The sequence below is a fragment of the Euleptes europaea genome, chromosome 1 (assembly GCF_029931775.1).
Source record: "Euleptes europaea isolate rEulEur1 chromosome 1, rEulEur1.hap1, whole genome shotgun sequence".
Classification (NCBI taxonomy): domain Eukaryota; kingdom Metazoa; phylum Chordata; class Lepidosauria; order Squamata; family Sphaerodactylidae; genus Euleptes; species Euleptes europaea.
The window spans coordinates 75,031,389-75,054,262 of record NC_079312.1 but is presented as its reverse complement, the minus strand read 5'-3'; positions in this window follow the sequence as shown (position 1 = coordinate 75,054,262).

Here is a 22,874-nt window from a genome sequence, read left to right as displayed (position 1 = left end):
ACAGGAACAGCTCCCTGCTCTCCTCTAAGTGACAGCCCTTCAATACTTCATGTCCCCCCTCAACCTCCTCTTCCCCAGACTAAACATTCCCAGCTCCCTCAGCCTTTCCTCGCAGGGCTTGGTCTCCAGGTCATCCTCGATGCTCTCCTCTGCACCCCTCAGCCTTGTGCGCCTGAGACAAGTGCCCCACTCCTGTGACCAGCACAGAATGACTGCTGTTAGAGGCTATCTTCCTTCTTACAAAACAACAAGAACTAAGGCTTTCAAACAAAAATAGTTACAGGGTAAGATTACACAGAGCAACGGCATCAGTGAACCCATTCTTCAATGTGCACTCATCCAAAACCAGATTTAAAATGCATCTAAAATAAACGGGTAGCCGCCTGAATAGCCCTGACTGGCCTGATCTTGTCTAGAGCTCAGGAGCTAAGAAGGGTCGGCCATGATTAGTACTTGGATGGGAGACCACCAAGGAAGACAAGGGTTGCTACGGTGAGGAAGGCAATAGTGAACTATCTCTGCTCACCTCTTGCCTTCAAAACCCCAGGAGTGGGTTGCCATAAGTCAAGCACACTTGAAAGCTTTGAAAACATTACTTTGAAAATAAATTAAACTGGGTCTGGTTTGCCTCTTGGGAGACCAAATGGCTTCGACCAAAAGATCCATCCATGACTTTAATATCTGTCCATCCAGGACTTCTCCAGTAGCCGCAGATAATTAGAGTGCCCTCACACATCCCAATTTGATGGGGTCCAAGATTACTAATGGATTGCCAAAAGGTCACAGATGGATTTGTCTCCTGTAGGGGCAGCAGGTAGGCAAGGATTCACACGAAGGGCAAACCAAGAAGCTGACTTCAGTTAGCTTCAAGGTTCAGGCAATCCAAGTCACCGTGGCAGTTTTCTTACATTTGAACCCCTACATTTGCTCCCGATGATTCCCTCAGGCTTCAATGAACAAGAGACACAAATAAAAGGTCAGCCTTTTTTATTTGACAGGTGGCAGATGTTCAAATGTTTTCAGCTTCCCTGGATTTGGAGAAAGTCATTCTGGAAGCTCGGTGCAAAAGTCAGATTCATTCCTGTTTGCTGGAGACTCGAGGAAGGCGGACAGAAAAGCTCGGGATGAGGGGAGCAGGAGCTCGGCCAGATTTACCTAGTACTCTTCTTTCTGCCTCCTCTCCTGCGGCGTCTCCCTAGATAAGAGAAAATAAAAACCATGGTGACTTCCTTCTTAAAGCCTGAGTCAGGTTAGCTGCCATGTGAAATGGGATGTGAAAGCCGTGATGTGGAAACTCCTTACCTTTCCTTTTCCCTTTTCCACGGCGCCTTCCTTTTCTCCGCTTCCCGCCTTTCCCGCCGCCTTTCCCCCTGCGTCGGCGACGGCTGAGGCTGCGGCTCCAGCTGCGTGTGAATCTTGCCATCGGAGGTGGTGCTTGGCTCCCTTGGGCTCTGGGCAGCTGGACTCCACCTGTCCCTGGTGGGCCTTTCAGAGCTTAAAGCTGGCCGGGGCCCCCTCAGCCCTTTTTATAGCCCGGGGGGGGGTCCAGCCATGGCTGATGACCCTCCCTCGATTGTGACCAAAGGACAATGGAGGTTCTATTGGGCAAACCAGTCAGACCACATGCTCAACTCTACTTGGCCAATTTATGTACCAATACATACCCCAATTGACAGAAATAATAGTTTCTTTCCTCACTGACACTTTATTAAATAAATAAAAAGGAAAAGGAAAAATTTAGAAATGTAGGAATTAACTGATAGGTTTCAGAAAACATTTTTCATAATCTCTTTTGGGAAATGAATCTTACTTTGAATGAGACCTGTTTTTAATATGTATTCATATGAGGAATCCGATGTATATAAAGGATGTTACTTTCAAGATTATACTATTGTGAAGTATTTACTCCGCTTCCCGCCTTTCCATGTCCCGCCCTGCGTCGTTGACGGCTGAGGCTGCTGCTCCAGCTGCGTGTGAATCTGGCCATTGGGGAAGGTGCATGGATAATTTATTACATTTGTGTCTCGGGAACCTGTTTAACTTCAGCATAGTTCATAGGGAGCCAGTGTGGCGCATTGGTTAAGAGTCTCAGACTAGTACCTGAGGGATCCGGGTTCAAATCCCCATTCCTGCCATGGAAGCTCACTGGGTGACCTTGGGCCAGTCACACACCCTCACGGATGTTGTGAGGATAAAATGGAGGTGAAGAGAATGATGTAAGAAGCTTTTGAGTCCCCAGTGGGCAGAAAGGCGGGGTACAAATGAATGAAAGTAAAAATTGGTTTTTATTCCGCGCTTTTCTCTACCGTTAAGGAGACTTAAAGTGGCTTACAATCTCCTTCCCTTCCTCTCCCCACAACAGACCCCTGTGAGGTAGGTGGCACCAAGAGGGGAGGGGCTGTGGCTCAGTGATAGAGCATCTGCTTGGCATGCAGGAGGTCCCACGTTCAATCCCCAGCATCTCCAATTGCAAGTAGGTGACCTGAAAGACCACTGTCTTGAGACCCTGGAGAGCTGCTGCATGTCTGAGTAGATAATACTGACTTTGATGGACCAAGGGTCTGGTTCAGTAGAAGGCAGCTTCATGTGTTCAGAGAGTTCGGAGAGAACTGACTAGCCCAAGGTCACCCAGCTGGCTTCATGTGTAGGAGTGGGGAAACCAACCCCGTTCTCCACATTAGAGTCCGCCGCTTTAAGGGGCTGCCACCCTTTCCAACTCTGATAATACAATGAAATCTCTAGGACAGTGAGTCCTTTTTGTTTCTCTTATTAGAGCAACCAGCAATTGACCAGGCACCGCTAGTTCTGCTCCCAGTGATTAACTGAGGCTTCAATGAACGAAAGACACAAATTAAAGGTCAGCTTTTTTTATTTGGCAGGTGGCAGATGGTCAAATGGTTTTGGCTTCCCTGGATCAGGAGGAAGTCATTCTGGAAGCTCTGTGGAAAGCTCGGATTCATATTCCTGTTTGCCGGAGACTCGAGGAAGACAGATAAAAGCTCGGGATGAGGGGAGCAGGAGTTCCGCAAGGTTTAGGAAATTCTTCCTTCTGCCTCCTCGCCTGCAGCCACGTCGCCCTGGGTAGGAGACAAAATAAAAACAATGGCTGCGCCCCCAAAACCTCCCCTCCCACCAGTGAGGGAGAGGGACCTGGCAACCCTATTCCTTCTGAGGATTCTGACTAGGGTTGCCAACCTCCAGGTACTAGCGGGAGATCTCCCGCTATTATGACTGATCTCCAGCCGGTTCACCAGGAGAAAATGGCTGCTTTGGCAATTGGACTCTATGGCACTGAAGTCCCTCCCTCCCCTCCTCAGGCTCCGCCCCATAAATCTCCAGGTAGTTCCCAGCCCAGAGCTGGAAACCCTACTCTTTATGAGGATGCCGACTCCCATAAGGGGAGGCAGCAGGGCAGCCCCTACAAGGAGAGGCTGTGGAGGAATCTCCTCACACAGGGAGGCCTCAGCCCCCGCCTCTGAGGAGGCCAGGAATGGTGGCCTTTTTATAGGGGGTGGTCCTCTGTCCTCGCAGGACCTGGAGCATTGTGAGGTAGGGGAGGGGTTGGCTTGGCCTCCTCGTGATGGGGCACAGAGGCAGGGCAGCCCCCGGGCCTCGTTTCCATGGGCAGGTTTGAAGCCTGGTTTCAGGAGGCCAGAGGGCTGCCCGGCCTCTTTGCCACATCACAAGGAAGCTAAGCCTCCCCCCACCCAACCTCACAATGCTCCGGGTCCCCCGAGGTCATAAAACCACCCCCTATAAAAAGGCCTCCTCTGGACTCCTCTGGTCACAGGCCTCTCTCCTAGAGGTAGGGTTGCCATGCCCTTCTTCACCACCAACGGGAGGTTTTGAGGCAGACCCTGAGGAGGGCTGGGTTTGGAGACTTCAGTGCCGTGGAGTCCAATTGCCCAAGTGGCCATTTTTCTCCAGGTGAACTGATCTCTATTAACTGGAGATCAGATGTAATACCAGGAGATCCCCAGCAGGTACGGGGAAGTTGGCAACCCAGCCTAGAGGCCACATCTTCCTCCAGCCTCTCCTCGCCTCCTGTCACCCCCTCAGGGGAAGTTTATATGTTCTCCTGAGGGGCAACGTCCTACGCTTCTCCCCTAGGTTGGGCACCTCCCGCCTAAACTTTTCCCCTCAATCTCTCCCTTTCTTTTTCTCCCATTCCTCTTTGTGTTCCCTCTTCTCCCTCCCTACTTTCTCTATTTTTCTCTCCCCCCCATCTGTCTCCTATTTCCCTCCCGCATGTCCCCCTCTCTCTCCATACCCATCTTTCCCCCTTCCTCATCCAAGAAGAGAAGACATGAAGAAGAAGACATCAAAGGGCCCGGTCCCGTAGGGTGAGGGGCAGTTTTAAGAGGGACAAAAGCACCCCACCCACCACGCTAACCGGGCAGTGCAGGCTTAGAGCTGGTTGCCTGAATTGGAGCCGAGAAGGAATTTTTCCCTGCGACCCCAGATTGGCCTCGGTGGACGCAGGTTTTTCGCCTTCTCTGCACTGCCTTTATTGGAAGCGACTCAGGACTTACTACACGTGGCACTGCTTCTGGGTTGGCCCCGGACCCTCGTGCTGAACAGGGCCCCGAGCGGACCTGGAAAGGGCGCCTCGTGTAGTTAGGCCCCTCTGAGAATGTGTGGGTGTTTTGGGGTGTTCCAGGGCTGCCTCTGTAAAGTTTATTCCAATAAAGTTGGTTGGTTTACCTGTATAGATCTGAGTTGTGTCTTTCTTTCGTGTCTGGGAAGCAAGTCTCTTTGGTAGCAGTGTGAGGACTGGATGAGTGGATTCCAGCAGTTCTGTTTCATTCAAGCTTCGATCCCTCTCCCTTCTTGGGGATTCGACCCCAGTGAATGGAAAAGAAGAAACCAAGGAATGGAGAGGAAAGTGGTCCGTTGCTCCCTGGGGCCTTTGACGTGAATTGATGGAGAAGGGGTGAACTCTGTTTAGGATTGCAGAGCTAGTGTTTGGGTCATAGCCCAGACATTTATACTCTGTGAAGCAAGCCAGCCGCTTAAGATGGGTGTTCTGTGAGCCTGACTGATTTCTGCGAGTCCAGAAGTGTGCCAACAGATCTGGTCTCTGAGATTGAACCCATTGAGTACCACTGAATCATAATAAGTTAACATATAAACAAGTAACAATAAGAACATCATGTACACACGTAAAATAATTTCATTTCCGCTCATGATAAATACATATCCACTGCCTCAATATTACAACACTGTGTTGTAATAATTGAATTTATTGTTCAACAACAATTCATTTATTGTTCATCTTGAAGACCGATGGCATATGTATGTCATAATCAAACAAAGAATTTAAATGTTTGATTAAGCCACAATCCAGCAAGAGTTTAACATTCATCTAGATCAACACTTGGGAACAGCAATAACAGAAGCCATAGCTGGTTTTTAATATATTTTCTCACATTTAGATTTTCGGTGTATGTTATGAATGATCTCCTAGGCAATGCTCTGAACATTTAGGCCCATAGGCCAAACCCCTTCCTCTATCTCCACCCTCTTCCCAAGTTTTATATGGCCATCAAAAGGCTTCAAACCTGCGCATGGAATGAGGCCCAAGCGCTGCCCAGACTCTATGACCCGTCAAAATGAGGCCAAGCCAAATATATATCCACTGCCTCAATATAATGGACTTCACTAAAGCAACAAAACACCATTAAATGTGTTGTAATAATTGCATTTAATTTATTGTTCATCTTGAAGACCTGGAAGATGGCCTATGTATGTCATAATCAAACATTTAAATTCTTTGTTAAGCCACAATCCAGCAAGATTTTTCATCTAGATCAACACTTGGGAACATCAATAACAGAAGCCAGAGCTAGTTTTTAATACCTCTTCTCACATTCTTCAAATAAAGCTTTATTTAGATTTACTGTGTGTGTTATGAATGATCTCCTAGGCAATGCTCTGAACACTTAGGCCCATTGCTATTGATTGGACTCACTTTGGAAGGAGCATACATGGAATTGGTGGGGCCAAACCCCTTCCTCTATCTCCACTTGGGCTCTGGGCAGCTGGACCTCCACCTGTGGGCCTTTCATTTACTTTATTGTTCATCTTGAAGACCTGGACGATGGCATATGTATGTCATAATCAAACATTTAAATTCTTTGTTAAGCCACAATCCAGCAAGCGTTTTACTTTCATCTAGATCAGGGGTGTCAAACGTGCGGCCCGGAGGGCTTTTATCCGGCCCGCGGAGCCGAGAAACCTAGTCCCGCTTACCCCCCTGCCCCGGCCTTTTCTGTAGGGGTTTTCCTACATTTGAATGTAGGGGTCTTCCTACATTTGAACCCCTACACTTGCTCCCAATGATTCCCTCAGGCTTCAATGAACAAGAGACAAAAATAAAAGGTCAGCCTTTTTTATTTGACAGGTGGCAGATGTTCAAATGTTTTCAGCTTCCCTGGATTTGGAGAAAGTCATTCTGGAAGCTCGGTGCAAAAGTCAGATTCATTCCTGTTTGCTGGAGACTCGAGGAAGGCAGACAGAAAAGCTCGGGATGTGGGGAGCAGGAGCTCGGCCAGATTTACCTAGTACTCTTCTTTCTGCCTCCTCTCCTGCGGCGTCTCCCTAGATAAGAGAAAATAAAACCATGGTGACTTCCTTCTTAAAGCCTGAGTCAGGTTAGCTGCCATGTGAAATGGGATGTGAAAGCCGTGATGTGGAAACTCCTTACCTTTCCTTTTCCCTTTTCCACGGCGCCTTCCTTTTCTCCGCTTCCCGCCTTTCCCGCCGCCTTTCCCCCTGCGTCGGCGACGGCTGAGGCTGCGGCTCCAGCTGCGTGTGAATCTTGCCATCGGAGATGGTGCTTGGCTCCCTTGGGCTCTGGGCAGCTGGACCTCCACCTGTCCCTGGTGGGCCTTTCAGAGCTTAAGGCTGGCTGGGGCCCCCTCAGCCCTTTTTATAGCCCGGGGGGGAGGTCCAGCCATGGCTGATGACCCTCCCTCGATTGTGACCAAAGGACAATGGAGGTTCTATTGGGCAAACCAGTCAGACCACATGCTCAACTCTACTCGGCCAATTTATGTACCAATACATACCCCAATTGACAGAAATAATAGTTTCTTTCCTCACTGACACTTTAATAAATAAAAAGGGAAAGGAAAAATTTAGAAATGTAGGAATTAACTGATAGGTTTCAGAAAACATTTTTCATAATCTCTTTTGGGAAATGAATCTTACTTTGAATGAGACCTGTTTTTAATATGTATTCATATGAGGAATCCGATGTATATAAAGGATGTTACTTTCAAGATTATACTATTGTGAAGTATTTACTCCGCTTCCCGCCTTTCCCTCCATGTCCCGCTCTGCGTCGTCAACTGCTGAGGCTGCTGCTCCAGGCTGCGTGTGAATCTGGCCATTGGGGAAGGTGCATGGATAATTTATTACATTTGTGTCTCGGGAACCTGTTTAACTTCAGCATAGTTCATAGGGAGCCAGTGTGGCGCATTGGTTAAGAGTCTCAGACTAGTACCTGAGGGATCCGGGTTCAAATCCCCATTCCTGCCATGGAAGCTCACTGGGTGACCTTGGGCCAGTCACACACCCTCACGGATGTTGTGAGGATAAAATGGAGGTGAAGAGAATGATGTAAGAAGCCTTTGAGTCCCCAGTGGGCAGAAAGGCGGGGTACAAATGAATGAAAGTAAAAATTGGTTTTTATTCCGCGCTTTTCTCTACCGTTAAGGAGACTTAAAGTGGCTTACAATCTCCTTCCCTTCCTCTCCCCACAACAGACCCCTGTGAGGTAGGTGGCACCAAGAGGGGAGGGGCTGTGGCTCAGTGATAGAGCATCTGCTTGGCATGCAGGAGGTCCCACGTTCAATCCCCAGCATCTCCAATTGCAAGTAGGTGACCTGAAAGACCACTGTCTTGAGACCCTGGAGAGCTGCTGCATGTCTGAGTAGACAATACTGACTTTGATGGACCAAGGGTCTGGTTCAGTAGAAGGCAGCTTCATGTGTTCAGAGAGTTCGGAGAGAACTGACTAGCCCAAGGTCACCCAGCTGGCTTCATGTGTAGGAGTGGGGAAACCAACCCCGTTCTCCACATTAGAGTCCGCCGCTTTAAGGGGCTGCCACCCTTTCCAACTCTGATAATACAATGAAATCTCTAGGACAGTGAGTCCTTTTTGTTTCTCTTATTCGAGCAACCAGCAATTGACCAGGCACCGCTAGTTTTGCTCCCAATGATTAACTGAGGCTTCAATGAACGAAAGACACAAATTAAAGGTCAGCTTTTTTTATTTGGCAGGTGGCAGATGGTCAAATGGTTTTGGCTTCCCTGGATCAGGAGGAAGTCATTCTGGAAGCTCTGTGGAAAGCTAGGATTCATATTCCTGTTTGCCGGAGACTCGAAGACAGATAAAAGCTCGGGATGAGGGGAGTAGGAGCTCAGCAAGGTTTAGGAAATTCTTCCTTCTGCCTCCTCGCCTGCAGCCACGTCGCCCTGGGTAGGAGACAAAATAAAAACAATGGCTGCGCCCCCAAAACCTCCCCTCCCACCAGTGAGGGAGAGGGACCTGGCAACCCTATTCCTTCTGAGGATTCTGACTAGGGTTGCCAACCTCCAGGTACTAGTGGGAGATCTCCCGCTATTATGACTGATCTCCAGCCGGTAGGGATCAGTTCACCAGGAGAAAATGGCTGATTTGGCAATTGGATTCTATGGCATTGAAGTCCCTCCCTCCCCTCCTCAGGCTCCGCCCCATAAATCTCCAGGTAGTTCCCAGCCCAGAGCTGGAAACCCTACTCTTTATGAGGATGCCCATAAGGGGAGGCAGCAGGGCAGCCCCTACAAGGAGAGGCTGTGGAGGAACCTCCTCACACAGGGAGGCCTCAGCCCCCGCCTCTGAGGAGGCCAGGAATGGTGGCCTTTTTATAGGGGGTGGTCCTCTGTCCTCGCAGGACCTGGAGCATTGTGAGGTAGGGGAGGGGTTGGCTTGGCCTCCTCGTGATGGGGCACAGAGGCAGGGCAGCCCCCGGGCCTCGTTTCCATGGGCAGGTTTGAAGCCTGGTTTCAGGAGGCCAGAGGGCTGCCCGGCCTCTTTGCCACATCACAAGGAAGCTAAGCCTCCCCCCACCCAACCTCACAATGCTCCGGGTCCCCCGAGGTCATAAAACCACCCCCTATAAAAAGGCCTCCTCTGCACTCCTCTGGTCACAGGCCTCTGTCCTGAGGTAGGGTTGCCATGCCCTTCTTCACCACCAACGGGAGGTTTTGAGGCAGACCCTGAGGAGGGCTGGGTTTGGAGACTTCAATGCCGTGGAGTCCAATTGCCCAAGTGGCCATTTTTCTCCAGGTGAACTGATCTCTATTAACTGGAGATCAGATGTAATACCAGGAGATCCCCAGCAGGTACGGGGAAGTTGGCAACCCAGCCTAGAGGCCACATCTTCCTCCAGCCTCTCCTCGCCTCCTGTCACCCCCTCAGGGGAAGTTTATATGTTCTCCTGAGGGGCAACGTCCTACGCTTCTCCCCTAGGTTGGGCACCTCCCACCTAAACTTTTCCCCTCAATCTCTCCCTTTCTTTTTCTCCCGTTCCTCTTTGTGTTCCCTCTTCTCCCTCCCTACTTTCTCTATTTTTCTCTCCCCCCCATCTGTCTCCTATTTCCCTCCCGCATGTCCCCCTCTCTCTCCATACCCATCTTTCCCCCTTCCTCATCCAAGAAGAGAAGACATGAAGAAGAAGACATCAAGGGGCCCGGTCCCGTAGGGTGAGGGGCAGTTTTAAGAGGGACAAAAGCACCCCACCCACCACGCTAACCGGGCAGTGCAGGCTTAGAGCTGGTTGCCTGAATTGGAGCCGAGAAGGAATTTTTCCCTGCGACCCCAGATTGGCCTCGGTGGACGCAGGTTTTTCGCCTTCTCTGCACTGCCTTTATTGGAAGCGACTCAGGACTTACTACACGTGGCACTGCTTCTGGGTTGGCCCCGGGCCCTCGTGCTGAACAGGGCCCCGAGCGGACCTGGAAAGGGCGCCTCGTGTAGTTAGGCCCCTCTGAGAATGTGTGGGTGTTTTGGGGTGTTCCAGGGCTGCCTCTGTAAAGTTTATTCCAATAAAGTTGGTTGGTTTACCTGTATAGATCTGAGTTGTGTCTTTCTTTCGTGTCTGGGAAGCAAGTCTCTTTGGTAGCAGTGTGAGGACTGGATGAGTGGATTCCAGCAGTTCTGTTTCATTCAAGCTTCGATCCCTCTCCCTTCTTGGGGATTCGACCCCAGTGAATGGAAAAGAAGAAACCAAGGAATGGAGAGGAAAGTGGTCCGTTGCTCCCTGGGGCCTTTGACGTGAATTGATGGAGAAGGGGTGAACTCTGTTTAGGATTGCAGAGTTAGTGTTTGGGTCATAGCCCAGACATTTATACTCTGTGAAGCAAGCCAGCCGCTTAAGATGGGTGTTCTGTGAGCCTGACTGATTTCTGCGAGTCCAGAAGTGTGCCAACAGATCTGGTCTCTGAGATTGAACCCATTGAGTACCACTGAATCATAATAAGTTAACATATAAACAAGTAACAATAAGAACATCATGTACACACGTAAAATAATTTCATTTCCGCTCATGATAAATACATATCCACTGCCTCAATATTACAACACTGTTGTAATAATTGAATTTATTGTTCATCAACAATTCATTTATTGTTCATCTTGAAGACCGATGGCATATGTATGTCATAATCAAACAAAGAATTTAAATGTTTGATTAAGCCACAATCCAGCAAGAGTTTAACTTTCATCTAGATCAACACTTGGGAACAGCAATAACAGAAGCCATAGCTGGTTTTTAATATATTTTCTCACATTTAGATTTTCGGTGTATGTTATGAATGATCTCCTAGGCAATGCTCTGAACATTTAGGCCCATAGGCCAAATCCCTTCCTCTATCTCCACCCTCTTCCCAGGTTTCTCTCCCCCCATTTTTAACCATATATGGCCATCAACAGGCTTCAAACCTGCGCATGGAATGAGGCCCAAGGGCTGCCCATCCTCTATGACCCATCAAAATGAGGCCAAGCCGCCCCCACCTCACAGGGCACCATGCCCCCAGGTTAGGGTTGCCAACCTCCAGGTACTTAGCAAAAAGAACGGCAATTATGGCTAAAAAAATAGAGAACTAAAGGTATAACCATCAATATAGGTGCATATAATGTAGAAACAGGTTTACAAGAGCAAAGCATAGGAACATAGTCCCTGTTATAACCACATTGGAGTAGTAAAATCCAAGAATGCCAAGAATAAAGATAGGCTTCCGGTAGTAAATCCTATTTTGCACTGGCTTTTTCAATTCCGGCAATCCCATGACGATCAACGTATATTCCTGAGAACATGTGTTCTATAGAGTACAAATATGCATGGTTACAAATAACATACATCGTTCTCAGGGGCATAAATAATTAAATCAAAACTAACAAGCCCACAAAGTACATACATACCTAGGATCAAGGCATGTAGCCATACAATACAAGCGGATGGCAAGTCTGCGTCATCTGCTGAAGGGCGTATTCCCTCCCATATATAAAGCAAAACACACAAATCAGAAACAGGTGTTCCACTTACAGTGCCTACATTCCCAATATTATGATGAACTTTTGCTTGCAATTTATGCAATTTAAGAATATTATGATGAACAAAAGTATTAATTGCATAATGAAATTATAAGAAACTGGATAACTCAAATGTGTATTCAAGCCATTTGGAGCCAAGGTATCAAAAAGAAATATGAATCTAGCCTCCTGTTGGGTTAAAATACGATCAGCGTTCTGAATCTGATAAGATCTGCCCCTGTACTGCCACACCACAAAAAATTGCATCTCATGGACAGCATGTTTCATCTCTTTATAACGGGGTGGTGAGCGGAGCTTCTAAATTATTGTTTCTCACACGGGACCTGTGTTCCCCTATTCTAAGTTTCACAGGACGTTTCATATTTCCTAAGTAGAGTAATCCGCACGGGCAACATGCTTCCATGAAAGTCAGGAATACATACCAGATTCCCACTGCAGTGTCAATGCCAGTAATTCTTACATAATCTGAAACTATGTTTCTGCAAGCATACTGCTTTTTAATATAACTGTTTAACCAGGTTCACAAATGTCTCATCTAATTAAGCAAAAAAAGGGAACAATGGACATAATCAGCCAGGCATAAATGCTGACACACCTGGATTTAATTTTGTGGGATTTGTTAAATACTTCACAATAGTATAATCTATTGCCTTGAAAGTAACATCCTTTATATAGGTCACAATCCTACCTGTATAGGTCACAATCCCACCTGTCATCAGCCATTGCTGGACCCCCCCCCGGGCTATAAAAAGGGCTGAGGGGCCCCCAGCCAGCCTTAAGCTCTGAAAGGCCCACAGGTGGAGGTCCAGCTGCCCAGAGCCCAAGGGAGCCAAGCACCATCCCCGATGGCAAGATTCACACGCAGCTGGAGCCGCAGCCTCAGCCGTCGCCGACGCAGGGGGAAAGGCGGCGGGAAAGGCGGGAAGCGGAGAAAAGGAAGGCGCCGTGGAAAAGGGAAAAGGAAAGGTAAGGCGTTTCCACATCACGGCTTTCACATCCCATTTCACATGGCAGCTAACCTGACTCAGGCTTTAAGAAGGAAGTCACCATGGTTTTATTTTCTCTTATCTAGGGAGACGCCGCAGGAAAGGAGGCAGAAAGAAGAGTACTAGGTAAATCTGGCCGAGCTCCTGCTCCCCTCATCCCGAGCTTTTCTGTCCGCCTTCCTCGAGTCTCCAGCAAACAGGAATGAATCCGACTTTTCCACCGAGCTTCCAGAATGACTTTCTCCAAATCCAGGGAAGCTGAAAACATTTGAACATCTGCCACCTGTCAAATAAAAAAGGCTGACCTTTTATTTGTGTCTCTTGTTCACTGAAGCCTGAGGGAATCATTGGGAGCAAGTGTAGGGGTTCAAATGTAGGAAGACCCCTACAGAAAAGGCCGGGGCAGGGGGGTAAGCGGGACTAGGTTTCTCGGCTCCGCGGCCGGATAAAAGCCCTCCGGGCCGCACGTTTGACACCCCTGATCTAGATGAAAGTAAAACGCTTGCTGGATTGTGGCTTAACAAAGAATTTAAATGTTTAAAAAGAAGAGAGTTTAAGAATGAATAAGGCTTGGCTTCCTGCCTTGAAAAACCTCCAGACTAACAAAGGCTACAGTCAACAATAGCCATGCAGATTAGCTTTGGATTTCACACATTAACAGATCACTTCAGGATACAATGGTTCCATATTAACATACCACACCCTCACTAGTACATTATCTTGATACTTACAGGACAATGATTAGCACATTACTTCTGCAGGACAGTACTCAGCTCAAACCCAACCCCTCTCTGACTCTTCCTACACACTTGACACAGAGACACTGTCCTTCAGTATTACTACTCTGAAGATGCCTGCCACAGCTGCTGGCGAAACGTCAGGAAAAAAAATTCCAAGACCACAGTTACACAGCCCGGATAACCTACAAGAACCAATTTAAATGTTTGATTATGACATACATATGCCATCGTCCAGGTCTTCAAGATGAACAATAAATTAAATGAAAGGCCCACAGGTGGAGGTCCAGCTGCCCAGAGCCCAAGTGGAGATAGAGGAAGGGGTTTGGCCCCACCAATTCCATGTATGCTCCTTCCAAAGTGAGTCCAATCAATAGCAATGGGCCTAAGTGTTCAGAGCATTGCCTAGGAGATCATTCATAACACACACTGTAAATCTAAATAAAGCTTTATTTGAAGAATGTGAGAAAAGGTATTAAAAACCAGCTCTGGCTTCTGTTATTGCTGTTCCCAAGTGTTGATCTAGATCAGTGGTTCCCAACCTTTTTTTGGCCCGGGACCACTAGGACCACTAGGACTTGTTCGGTGCAGGGACCCCAAGGTTCAAAATAAAAATTCAGAGAATTTGAAAATAAATTTTAATAATAACTGTTAGTTAAACATTAAACTTAGAATAATATTTGAATATATATTTTTATAATAGAAAACTTTTAATTGAAAATATTAATTTATTATGGGTTTATAACTTTGTTTCGCGGACCTTAATTTAGTTCTCGCGGACCCCAGGGGGTCCACGGACCCTTGGTTGGAAACCAGTGATCTAGATGAAAAATCTTGCTGGATTGTGGCTTAATAAAGAATTTAAATGTTTGATTATGACATACATATGCCATCGTCCAGGTTTTCAAGATGAACAATAAATTAAATGCAATTATTACAACACATTTAATGGTGTTTTGTTGCTTTAGTGAAGTCCATTATATTGAGGCAGTGGATATATATTTGGCTTGGCCTCATTTTGACGGGTCATAGAGTCTGGGCAGCGCTTGGGCCTCATTCCATGCGCAGGTTTGAAGCCTGTTGATGGCCATAAAAACCTGGGAAGAGGGTGGAGATAGAAAAAGGGGTTTGGCCTATGGGCCTAAATGTTCAGAGCATTGCCTAGGAGATCATAACATACACCGAAAATCTAAATGTGAGAAAATATATTAAAAACCAGCTATGGCTTCTGTTATTGCTGTTCCCAAGTGTTGATCTAGATGAATGTTAAACTCTTGCTGGATTGTGGCTTAATCAAACATTTAAATTCTTTGTTTGATTATGACATACATATGCCATCGGTCTTCAAGATGAACAATAAATGAATTGTTGATGAACAATAAATTCAATTATTACAACACAGTGTTGTAATATTGAGGCAGTGGATATGTATTTATCATGAGCGGAAATGAAATTATTTTACGTGTGTACATGATGTTCTTATTGTTACTTGTTTATATGTTAACTTATTATGATTCAGTGGTACTCAATGGGTTCAATCTCAGAGACCAGATCTGTTGGCACACTTCTGGACTCGCAGAAATCAGTCAGGCTCACAGAACACCCATCTTAAGCGGCTGGCTTGCTTCACAGAGTATAAATGTCTGGGCTATGACCCAAACACTAGCTCTGCAATCCTAAACAGAGTTCACCCCTTCTCCATCAATTCACGTCAAAGGCCCCAGGGAGCAACGGACCACTTTCCTCTCCATTCCTTGGTTTCTTCTTTTCCATTCACTGGGGTCGAATCCCCAAGAAGGGAGAGGGATCGAAACTTGAATGAAACAGAACTGCTGGAATCCACTCATCCAGTCCTCACACTGCTACCAAAGAGACTTGCTTCCCAGACACGAAAGAAAGACACAACTCAGATCTATACAGGTAAACCAACCAACTTTATTGGAATAAACTTTACAGAGGCAGCCCTGGAACACCCCAAAACACCCACACATTCTCAGAGGGGCCTAACTACACGAGGCGCCCTTTCCAGGTCCGCTTGGGGCCCTGTTCAGCACGAGGGCCCGGGGCCAACCCAGAAGCAGTGCCACGTGTAGTAAGTCCTGAGTCGCTTCCAATAAAGGCAGTGCAGAAAAGGTGAAAAACCTGCGTCCACCGAGGCCAATCTGGGGTCGCAGGGAAAAATTCCTTCTCGGCTCCAATTCAGGCAACCAGCTCTAAGCCTGCACTGCCCGGTTAGCGTGGTGGGTGGGGTGCTTTTGTCCCTCTTAAAACTGCCCCTCACCCTACGGGACCGGGCCCCTCGATGTCTTCTTCTTCATGTCTTCTCTTCTTGGATGAGGAAGGGGGAAAGATGGGTATGGAGAGAGAGGGGGACATGTGGGAGGGAAATAGGAGACAGATGGGGGGGAGAGAAAAATAGAGAAAGTAGGGAGGGAGAAGAGGGAACACAAAGAGGAACGGGAGAAAAAGAAAGGGAGAGATTGAGGGGAAAAGTTTAGGCGGGAGGTGCCCAACCTAGGGGAGAAGCGTAGGACGTTGCCCCTCAGGAGAACATATAAACTTCCCCTGAGGGGGTGACAGGAGGCGAGGAGAGGCTGGAGGAAGATGTGGCCTCTAGGCTGGGTTGCCAACTTCCCCGTACCTGCTGGGGATCTCCTGGTATTACATCTGATCTCCAGTTAATAGAGATCAGTTCACCTGGAGAAAAATGGCCACTTGGGCAATTGGACTCCACGGCATTGAAGTCTCCAAACCCAGCCCTCCTCAGGGTCTGCCTCAAAACCTCCCGTTGGTGGTGAAGAAGGGCATGGCAACCCTACCTCTAGGAGAGAGGCCTGTGACCAGAGGAGTGCAAAGGAGGCCTTTTTATAGGGGGTGGTTTTATGACCTCGGGGGACCCGGAGCATTGTGAGGTTGGGTGGGGGGAGGCTTAGCTTCCTTGTGATGTGGCAAAGAGGCCGGGCAGCCCTCTGGCCTCCTGAAACCAGGCTTCAAACCTGCCCATGGAAACGAGGCCCGGGGGCTGCCCTGCCTCTGTGCCCCATCACGAGGAGGCCAAGCCAACCCCTCCCCTACCTCACAATGCTCCAGGTCCTGCGAGGACAGAGGACCACCCCCTATAAAAAGGCCACCATTCCTGGCCTCCTCAGAGGCGGGGGCTGAGGCCTCCCTGTGTGAGGAGGTTCCTCCACAGCCTCTCCTTGTAGGGGCTGCCCTGCTGCCTCCCCTTATGGGAGTCGGCATCCTCATAAAGAGTAGGGTTTCCAGCTCTGGGCTGGGAACTACCTGGAGATTTATGGGGCGGAGCCTGAGGAGGGGAGGGAGGGACTTCAATGCCATAGAATCCAATTGCCAAATCAGCCATTTTCTCCTGGTGAACTGATCCCTACCGGCTGGAGATCAGTCATAATAGCGGGAGATCTCCCACTAGTACCTGGAGGTTGGCAACCCTAGTCAGAATCCTCAGAAGGAATAGGGTTGCCAGGTCCCTCTCCCTCACTGGTGGGAGGGGAGGTTTTGGGGGCGCAGCCATTGTTTTTATTTTGTCTCCTACCCAGGGCGACGTGGCTGCAGGCGAGGAGGCAGAAGGAAGAATTTGCTAAACCTTGCTGAGCTCCTACTCCCCTCATCCCGAGCTTTTATCTGTCTTCGAGTCTCCGGCAAACAGGAATATGAATCCTAGCTTTCCACAGAGCTTCCAGAATGACTTCCTCCTGATCCAGGGAAGCCAAAACCATTTGACCATCTGCCACCTGCCAAATAAAAAAAGCTGACCTTTAATTTGTGTCTTTCGTTCATTGAAGCCTCAGTTAATCATTGGGAGCAAAACTAGCGGTGCCTGGTCAATTGCTGGTTGCTCGAATAAGAGAAACAAAAAGGACTCACTGTCCTAGAGATTTCATTGTATTATCAGAGTTGGAAAGGGTGGCAGCCCCTTAAAGCGGCGGACTCTAATGTGGAGAACGGGGTTGGTTTCCCCACTCCTACACATGAAGCCAGCTGGGTGACCCTGGGCTAGTCAGTTCTCTCCGAACTCTCTGAACACATGAAGCTGCCTTCTACTGAACCAGACCCTTGGTCCATCAAAGTCAGTATTGTCTACTCAGACATGCAGCAGCTCTCCAGGGTCTCAAGACAGTGGTCTTTCAGGTCACCTACTTGCAATTGGAGATGCTGGGGATTGAACGTGGGACCTCCTGCATGCCAAGCAGATGCTCTATCACTGAGCCACAGCCCCTCCCCTCTTGGTGCCACCTACCTCACAGGGGTCTGTTGTGGGGAGAGGAAGGGAAGGAGATTGTAAGCCACTTTAAGTCTCCTTAACGGTAGAGAAAAGCGCGGAATAAAAACCAATTTTTACTTTCATTCATTTGTACCCCGCCTTTCTGCCCACTGGGGACTCAAAGGCTTCTTACATCATTCTCTTCACCTCCATTTTATCCTCACAACATCCGTGAGGGTGTGTGACTGGCCCAAGGTCACCCAGTGAGCTTCCATGGCAGGAATGGGGATTTGAACCCGGATCCCTCAGGTACTAGTCTGAGACTCTTAACCAATGCGCCACACTGGCTCCCTATGAACTATGCTGAAGTTAAACAGGTTCCTGAGACACAAATGTAATAAATTATCCATGCACCTTCCCCAATGGCCAGATTCACATGCAGCCTGGAGCAGCAGCCTCAGCAGTTGACGACGCAGAGCGGGACATGGAGGGAAAGGCGGGAAGCGGAGTAAATACTTCACAATAGTATAATCTTGAAAGTAACATCCTTTATATACATCGGATTCCTCATATGAATACATATTAAAAACAGGTCTCATTCAAAGTAAGATTCATTTCCCAAAAGAGATTATGAAAAATGTTTTCTGAAACCTATCAGTTAATTCCTACATTTCTAAATTTTTCCTTTCCCTTTTTATTTATTAAAGTGTCAGTGAGGAAAGAAACTATTATTTCTGTCAATTGGGGTATGTATTGGTACATAAATTGGCCGAGTAGAGTTGAGCATGTGGTCTGACTGGTTTGCCCAATAGAACCTCCATTGTCCTTTGGTCACAATCGAGGGAGGGTCATCAGCCATGGCTGGACCTCCCCCCCGGGCTATAAAAAGGGCTGAGGGGGCCCCAGCCAGCCTTAAGCTCTGAAAGGCCCACCAGGGACAGGTGGAGGTCCAGCTGCCCAGAGCCCAAGGGAGCCAAGCACCATCTCCGATGGCAAGATTCACACGCAGCTGGAGCCGCAGCCTCAGCCGTCGCCGACGCAGGGGGAAAGGCGGCGGGAAAGGCGGGAAGCGGAGAAAAGGAAGGCGCCGTGGAAAAGGGAAAAGGAAAGGTAAGGAGTTTCCACATCACGGCTTTCACATCCCATTTCACATGGCAGCTAACCTGACTCAGGCTTTAAGAAGGAAGTCACCATGGTTTTATTTTCTCTTATCTAGGGAGACGCCGCAGGAGAGGAGGCAGAAAGAAGAGTACTAGGTAAATCTGGCCGAGCTCCTGCTCCCCACATCCCGAGCTTTTCTGTCTGCCTTCCTCGAGTCTCCAGCAAACAGGAATGAATCTGACTTTTGCACCGAGCTTCCAGAATGACTTTCTCCAAATCCAGGGAAGCTGAAAACATTTGAACATCTGCCACCTGTCAAATAAAAAAGGCTGACCTTTTATTTTTGTCTCTTGTTCATTGAAGCCTGAGGGAATCATTGGGAGCAAGTGTAGGGGTTCAAATGTAGGAAGACCCCTACATTCAAATGTAGGAAAACCCCTACAGAAAAGGCCGGGGCAGGGGGGTAAGCGGGACTAGGTTTCTCGGCTCCGCGGGCCGGATAAAAGCCCTCCGGGCCGCACGTTTGACACCCCTGATCTAGATGAAAGTAAAACGCTTGCTGGATTGTGGCTTAACAAAGAATTTAAATGTTTGATTATGACATACATATGCCATTGTCCAGGTCTTCAAGATGAACAATAAAGTAAATGAAAGGCCCACAGGTGGAGGTCCAGCTGCCCAGAGCCCAAGTGGAGATAGAGGAAGGGGTTTGGCCCCACCAATTCCATGTATGCTCCTTCCAAAGTGAGTCCAATCAATAGCAATGGGCCTAAGTGTTCAGAGCATTGCCTAGGAGATCATTCATAACACACACAGTAAATCTAAATAAAGCTTTATTTGAAGAATGTGAGAAGAGGTATTAAAAACTAGCTCTGGCTTCTGTTATTGATGTTCCCAAGTGTTGATCTAGATGAAAAATCTTGCTGGATTGCGGCTTAACAAAGAATTTAAATGTTTGATTATGACATACATAGGCCATCGTCCAGGTCTTCAAGATGAACAATAAATTAAATGCAATTATTACAACACATTTAATGGTGTTTTGTTGCTTTAGTGAAGTCCATTATATTGAGGCAGTGGATATATATTTGGCTTGGCCTCATTTTGACGGGTCATAGAGTCTGGGCAGCGCTTGGGCCTCATTCAATGCGCAGGTTTGAAGCCTTTTGATGGCCATATAAAACTTGGGAAGAGGGTGGAGATAGAGGAAGGGGTTTGGCCTATGGGCCTAAATGTTCAGAGCATTGCCTAGGAGATCATTCATAACATACACCGAAAATCTAAATGTGAGAAAATATATTAAAAACCAGCTATGGCTTCTGTTATTGCTGTTCCCAAGTGTTGATCTAGATGAATGTTAAACTCTTGCTGGATTGTGGCTTAATCAAACATTTAAATTCTTTGTTTGATTATGACATACATATGCCATCGGTCTTCAAGATGAACAATAAATGAATTGTTGATGAACAATAAATTCAATTATTACAACACAGTGTTGTAATATTGAGGCAGTGGATATGTATTTATCATGAGCGGAAATGAAATTATTTTACGTGTGTACATGATGTTCTTATTGTTACTTGTTTATATGTTAACTTATTATGATTCAGTGGTACTCAATGGGTTCAATCTCAGAGACCAGATCTGTTGGCACACTTCTGGACTCGCAGAAATCAGTCAGGCTCACAGAACACCCATCTTAAGCGGCTGGCTTGCTTCACAGAGTATAAATGTCTGGGCTATGACCCAAACACTAGCTCTGCAATCCTAAACAGAGTTCACCCCTTCTCCATCAATTCACGTCAAAGGCCCCAGGGAGCAACGGACCACTTTCCTCTCCATTCCTTGGTTTCTTCTTTTCCATTCACTGGGGTCGAATCCCCAAGAAGGGAGAGGGATCGAAGCTTGAATGAAACAGAACTGCTGGAATCCACTCATCCAGTCCTCACACTGCTACCAAAGAGACTTGCTTCCCAGACACGAAAGAAAGACACAACTCAGATCTATACAGGTAAACCAACCAACTTTATTGGAATAAACTTTACAGAGGCAGCCCTGGAACACCCCAAAACACCCACACATTCTCAGAGGGGCCTAACTACACGAGGCGCCCTTTCCAGGTCCGCTCGGGGCCCTGTTCAGCACGAGGGTCCGGGGCCAACCCAGAAGCAGTGCCACGTGTAGTAAGTCCTGAGTCGCTTCCAATAAAGGCAGTGCAGAGAAGGCGAAAAACCTGCGTCCACCGAGGCCAATCTGGGGTCGCAGGGAAAAATTCCTTCTCGGCTCCAATTCAGGCAACCAGCTCTAAGCCTGCACTGCCCGGTTAGCGTGGTGGGTGGGGTGCTTTTGTCCCTCTTAAAACTGCCCCTCACCCTACGGGACCGGGCCCCTTGATGTCTTCTTCTTCATGTCTTCTCTTCTTGGATGAGGAAGGGGGAAAGATGGGTATGGAGAGAGAGGGGGACATGCGGGAGGGAAATAGGAGACAGATGGGGGGGAGAGAAAAATAGAGAAAGTAGGGAGGGAGAAGAGGGAACACAAAGAGGAACGGGAGAAAAAGAAAGGGAGAGATTGAGGGGAAAAGTTTAGGCGGGAGGTGCCCAACCTAGGGGAGAAGCGTAGGACGTTGCCCCTCAGGAGAACATATAAACTTCCCCTGAGGGGGTGACAGGAGGCGAGGAGAGGCTGGAGGAAGATGTGGCCTCTAGGCTGGGTTGCCAATTTCCCCGTACCTGCTGGGGATCTCCTGGTATTACATCTGATCTCCAGTTAATAGAGATCAGTTCACCTGGAGAAAAATGGCCACTTGGGCAATTGGACTCCACGGCATTGAAGTCTCCAAACCCAGCCCTCCTCAGGGTCTGCCTCAAAACCTCCCGTTGGTGGTGAAGAAGGGCATGGCAACCCTACCTCTAGGAGAGAGGCCTGTGACCAGAGGAGTCCAGAGGAGGCCTTTTTATAGGGGGTGGTTTTATGACCTCGGGGGACCCGGAGCATTGTGAGGTTGGGTGGGGGGAGGCTTAGCTTCCTTGTGATGCGGCATAGAGGCCGGGCAGCCCTCTGGCCTCCTGAAACCAGGCTTCAAACCCCGCCCATGGAAACAAGGCCAGGGGCTGCTTTACCGAACCCGATGGGTGGAGTTGTGACAGAGGTGTGGGCGGGCCTCAACATGTCGGAAGGGGAAATGACACAGCAGCTGTCAAATACTGCGGGCTTTGCTTCAAGAATAACGCAAAGTACATCCGGCTTAATGGATTTGATTCGCATCAATGAATAACCTTTTAAGTTCGCTTTTTTTTTTTTGCTCTGGGACAAGAGAGCATTAAAATTTTCAGTGAATAATTGGCCTGTGTTTGCCTAGCAATAGTCATGGAGGGAATACTTTGCTTAATGCTACAGGCACTCCTTTTATCATTTTCAGGTTTTTTAACCCCCTCATTTTTTGTTTTGTTTTTGCCCAACTTCACTACTAGAATATAAAATGATAATTGCTAAAGAATGACCAGTGATGGCCAGTTGATGTTTTGCTAATGAATATACATAGTTTGTGGCTTTCAGCTAGGACAATATGCTTAGGAAAAACAGTTGGGGGGTTGTACTGCAGCTGGCCAAGGAAACAGAATCCTGGCTTTTCTGAGTAGCTAGACGAGCGAGGGGAGTGGGAAGGCTCCAGATGTGTACTGTTTTACTTTGGGGAAACTGATGGCAGCTCAAACACACCATCTGTCTGGGTGCTTGCCTGTTCACTTTATATTTGTTTTCCTTGCCTTAGATTTGTTTCAAGTTATTTGTATGGCAGTCAACTCTTACAATTTAACAAAAGCAGATAAGGAAGATGTAATTAAAGCAGACAGGATAAAACTCCTAGCAATCTGACCAATATGCATGTTTGCAAATGAGGACATATCACAAAGACCCTTTGCTGTGAAAAGAAGCTGTACAAATAGACCACACTAGCAGCAGTGGCTGTGGTATTTGCAGAGGCAGGGAAGGGCATGTGGGCACTGTGCACATTAGTGGGTTGTGTGTGAAACCTCTGTTACAGGAACAGTGACACATTCAAATTTCCATTCCAATATCAATCAAGCCAGCCCACTCCCATTCAGTTAGGAAAGACTGACTTTTATTTAAAAAAAACCATGACTTTTACTTTGATTATCCTCTTCCTTTCTTCCAGCTGGCTAATTTGTTAAAACTTGTTTACAAGACAATTACTTTGAAGTTACTAT